Source organism: Tachypleus tridentatus, chromosome 9 (assembly GCF_004210375.1).
Source record: "Tachypleus tridentatus isolate NWPU-2018 chromosome 9, ASM421037v1, whole genome shotgun sequence".
Taxonomy (NCBI): Eukaryota; Metazoa; Arthropoda; class Merostomata; order Xiphosura; family Limulidae; genus Tachypleus; species Tachypleus tridentatus.
Window position 1 is genome coordinate 71,456,213 of NC_134833.1, and position 5,498 is coordinate 71,461,710.

The window sequence follows — 5,498 nt, forward strand, 5'->3', positions numbered from 1 at the left end:
TGTAGTATCCATGTCATCTTTGTGTATTGTTTTTATGTACTGTTATTCGAGTATCAAGAACATGGTTATGAGGTTGGTATTGACATTTATTTACAGTAAAAAGTTTATCCCTCGAACTGGACTAGCAGTAAGTTTAAGGGCTTATAACACCGAAGTTCAAATTCAGTTCTGTAGTAAAGAAACAGTTAATACTTGTATTCTTGTGCTACAAGTTTTCTTCCTATAGCTGAAAATCTTTATAATTGAAGATAGTATGGTGATCTACTATTCACTAATCTACTAATATAAAAGAAACAGTAGAATGTTTCAGACAAAAAATTTTTGTACTATATCTAATGCTTCCTCTTCCTGTTAATACTTTCATTTCACTCCTCAAAATTGTTTAGGTGTGGTATTTTAATGAATTGGTGTGGGAAATCTAGAATCTCCATTTTTTTTCCATCAACAGATGTCAGGTCTTAATTTTAGGGAAGTTTTCAAGTTGTTTAAAGAACAACCTGTCCTGTATGAGGTACTGAACGTTCTTTACTTGTGTACTTGATTTGAGAATGATTGCCTCAGCATCTTGTGTATGGTAAGAGCTGTAATTATAAAGAAAACGTGTGGGAATGTAATTTAGCAGTACACTGTATTGTTACCACATGTGGCCATTCACACTCAATTGAACCCCTACAAAAGAAACTTGGGCTTTTTTTGGTAGATTGTACCACGTTTATTTTGTACAAAGTACAGCTTTGTTTTTTTTAAACAAGATATTTTTGTGGGGATCCAACTTTTTTTGAGTTTATATTTAGAGAAGTTACTGATCTTGATTGAAGTTTAAAGTCAACATTGTTTATAGTGCACTCACATAGACTGATACTGTTTTAAATAAGAGCTTGTTTCTAGCACTAGTCATCTGTCAGGCAACACAAAAGTATAATTTACTTGTATGAAGATGTTTTTAATTGTTTGAGGCGACTCTTAAAATTGATCCCTGAATCTAAACAAATAAATTCCATGTTTGTGTTGTTTGATATGATGGAAAATTTAGAAGATCAGCAGATGGTCAAAAAAGGGTATATGAAAAAAAGATTAACTGAAAGTGTAAACAATTCTCTTAAGTAAATTAAAGCTAAATAAAATGTTAGAATATGAGTAGGACCCTTGAAAGATATAAATACTTGTACCTGATAGGTATGAGATGGCTGGATTATTAAATTCTGCTTTTGTTTTTGCTAATGAAGATTTAAGCAGTATTTTTCATCTTAAACAAGTAAGTGCAAACAAGGTTAGATAATATGATTGCATTAATTCTGAGCTGGTTAAATAAAAATTGGAAAGCTTAGAAAATTAGTCTCTTGAACTAGATGTTTTCCCAGTGGTTTTGAACGAGGATAAGGATTGGATATGTGAGCTACTTGCCACTAGTTTTTGCAAGTCCTTTTATAGTGGAGCAGGTGCCAAAGGATTTAAAGTTGGTTAATGTTGCACCTCTTTTCAAAGGAAGTAAAAAAAAAATGTCACTAATTATAGACCTATTAGTCCTTACATCAGTTGTAGGAAAACTACCATTAAGAGAGAATCTTTTGGGATTCTTTTAAAAAGCTTACTGCTTATGTAGATGAGTGTAAGAGTTGTAGATTTGCAGAAAGCCTTTGACAAGGTGCCACATAAAAGGCTTCTAAAAGAAATTTTATAGGTGTGGGAGATAAGTTGGGCAATGTGATGGAAGGCAAAGGGTTGTTATAAACAGTTCAATCAAACTGGATGTCACATGTGGAATATCCCAAGGCTTAGTCTTAGGACATTTGCATTTTTGTGTTTATATCAAAGACAGCTGAAAGAATGGTCAGTAAATTGTTTAAATTTATAGATGTTGAGGTTTTGGATGTCACTAGCTGCCAATAGGATGCTGCTGCTTTACAAAAAGATTGATTATTTAGTGGGATTTTAGTTTGTATCTACAGAAATATTAAATACAAGTCTTAAATAGATTAAATTTCAGGCCACATTTGGAATATTGTTTTGTCTTAGGCTCTTTGCTTTAGGAATAACTTGAATTTTAAAGGGTTCAGGGGAAGGTTACTAGAACTGTACCCAGGATGGAGGGTTTGTCATATGAGGAGAGATTGAGATCTTTGAAACTTTTATTTTGATTGCAGTGTTTAAGATTCTAAAGGGAATTAGTTTTGATGCATCATTTTTTATTTTTTTTGCATACTTAACATCAAGAATAACAGTACTAGAGGACAAATATAAATTTGGCAAGGTAGGAGTCATCTTCAGCTAAAGTTTTTTTTAAGAGATTGGTTGGCCATTGGAATGAATAGCCATCAGGTGTTCTGGAAACAGTAAATTTAAGTGAGTTTAAAAGAAAGCTCAACTTTATGAATGATAAGGGTTAGCTTTAATTTTCATAAAAGTTTAGAGAATGGGTTAGTTGAGATGGAACAATAGGTATTGTTGTCTCATTATTATGTTGAACTGTATCTTCGGCCAATTGACAGGAGTGATTTTTCAAAACTTTTTTTGTAAAATTTCACAATAATATAAAGTTCAAAGTTGATGAGAAATGACCAACTCACTTCCTTTATTGGATATTCCTATAACTAGAACTGGTACAGGACGTACTTTTACAAAGTAATGAACCCTCTTGGTTAGTTGTAAACGTTTTCTCTTGCCATCTCAAAACATTTTAAAACGTCTACTGTTGTATATTTGTATGCACCTACAGCGTGCCATCCATGAAATTAAATCAAGAAATTCAAAACATCAAAAATACTTGTATAAAAGTGGAGAAAACCTCTTCTAAAAATAAAACGAACATTGAACTACAGTGCAAAATTTGAACATGTAGAGAGAATTCTATAGAAAAGCGCTTATATTGGCTCTTACAAGTACTCTAATACTATTAAAACTTGAATTTAAACAAAACTATTAATAGATAACAAAACAAGAGGTATTAGAAACATAATCCGTGATGAGGAGAAAACCCACTTGCAGAGAAATATATTTAAAAATGGCTGGTATGGATAGAGAAAGCATTAGTAGAGGAGCGAACAACGTTTCAACCTTTTTCGGTCATCGTCAGGTTCACAAAGGGTTACTGACCGGTAGCCGACCACATATTTGAAGGCGGTTATATAATTGAGTTTAGGAATGTAGAGGGCGTGTTTAGATGTTGGATATATTTATTAGTATAGATAAAAAGTTCCTTTATAATGGTTTATTTTGGGCTTGAGTTGTATAAGTAAGGCTTCTTTAATTTTCCGTTTGTTTATGTTTGTTTCTTTGTATAGTATTTGGGCGTTTTCTATGGTTATGTTGCGTTTATTTGATTTGTAGTGTTCGAAAACGTGTGAAGGTGATTTTTTGTGTTCTTTGAATCTGGTTTTCATTTTTCTACTTGTTTCTCCAATATAGAAGTCGTGGCAGTTATCGCATTGTATTTTATGAATAATGCTTGTGTTGTGTTTGTCTGTGTAGTTTTTACGTAGTATAGACCTTAGTTTTGTGTCTGGCTTTTGAATAAATTTGATATTAACTGGACTGTCATATTCTGTTGCTAATTTTTGCCAAATGTTGGCTATTTTTCAGCTGATATCGGGAAAATATGGTATGCAGCGGCATATGGTTTCGTGATTTTTTTAAATCGTGGGGTATATTTACGTCCTCTACATTCCTACACTCAATGACACAACCGCCTTCAAACATGTCAGCTACCGTTCAGTAACCCTTTCTTTCTTTGTAAACCTGACGAAGGTCGAAACGTTGTTCGCTCCTTTACTAGTGCTTTCTCTATCCATACCAGCCGTTTTTAAACATATAACATGCAATATTTCTCTGTGCAAGAGACTGGCCATCTTATAACCTAGAATCTGCGCTAGCCGTCTCTAATTTTGCAGTGTAGAACTAGAGGGAAGGCAGCTCGTCATCACCACCCTTGGGCTACTCTTTCACCAATGAATAGTGGAATTGACCGTCACTTAACGCCCCCACGGCTGAAAGAGCGAGCATGTTTATTGTGACGGAAATTCGAACCCGCGACCCTCGGTTTACGAGTCGAGCGCCTTAACTACCTGGCAATGCCGGACCGTCTATTTCAGAAAAAAAATCTAATCTTAGATATTATTAGAATGCTTCTTAAACTGTCTGATTTTATATTGAAAATGAGCTTTTCAAATTGCTTTTATTTTTATAGTTAACTTTTTAAACTTTCATTTGTTTTGTAATTCAGTTGTTGTAAGTTGTATCTTTATTGTATTAATAGATATTAGCTAGAGAACATGTTATAAACATCGAAAGGTTTATTAAAGTAAGCCTATAACACGTACAGTATTGTGCAAGAGTATTAAAACGAATTCAAAAGTTTATATTGCAGGCTGCCTTCAAAGAATCACGAAAGATACATCACAGGTGAAACATCAAATCTCTCTTCATCTTCATATTTAGTATAACAGAAACTCAATGGAAGTGCTTCAGTTCCCCAAATAATTTCCCCCTTTTTGCATGGTACAACATAATCATGGTGTCCTTTTTAATTTTGCTCCAAGTGCCTTTAATATATCTCCATAAAGTTTCTTTGGAAGTGACTTTTGATTTGTCAAGATTTTGATCTATCAAATGCCAAATCTGCTCGATTCGGTTGAGATTTGGACTTTGTAGGAGCTATTGTATTATTTGAATTACTCTAGCAGCTTTTTTTCTGAGCTAAGTAATTTCTGTATACGTTGAACGAGTGTTTTGGGTTATTATGTTCTTAGTAGTAGAATCATTTACAAATAATACGCAAACTACTGGGTATGTCATGATGGATCAGTATCTGATGGTACTTACAGTGGTTCATTATTCCATCTATTTTGCAAATATCTCCTATCTCCATTGTTTCCTCCGTGCTTCATGGTAGGTGCTGTGCCTTGAGGCTAGTTCTTCCGCTGACGTACAACCTACGCTTTGAACCAAATATTTCAAACGTGGAATAATTCGTCAATAATACCATTTTTCAGTGATTAACAGTCAAGTTTTTGTACTTTTTCTTGACAATATTTGAAGATGAAAGTAAATGTTTAACTGGTGTACGACTAATTCCATTCTCATTGAGTCTTTTTAACACTGTAGATCTGGACACTTTTTTCTCGTTTGGTACATGGTCATTTATCTCATGCTAGAGATCAGTGACAGTCTTCCTTCTGTCCAGAAAGCTATATAAACAAAGATACTTAACATCAACATCATTAAGTTTAGGTATTCTTCTCATTATTGGAAATTTGGACTTATAGATCAGCGAGGGTCACGTTCATTTGGATATTCTGCCTCTTTTTTTTTATATTCAAATTTATCTGTCTTAGTCTCACAATTTAGTGTGTACTTTAAAGTGTTGGGGAGCATTTCAAGTCCACAGCAATTTGTAGGAGTGTACAACCAACATGACGTAAAACTTGTATGCAAACTCTCTACTCTTAAGTTTTTGAACCGTGATATGGCAATAAAATGTAATATTTATGAGGTTAAACACT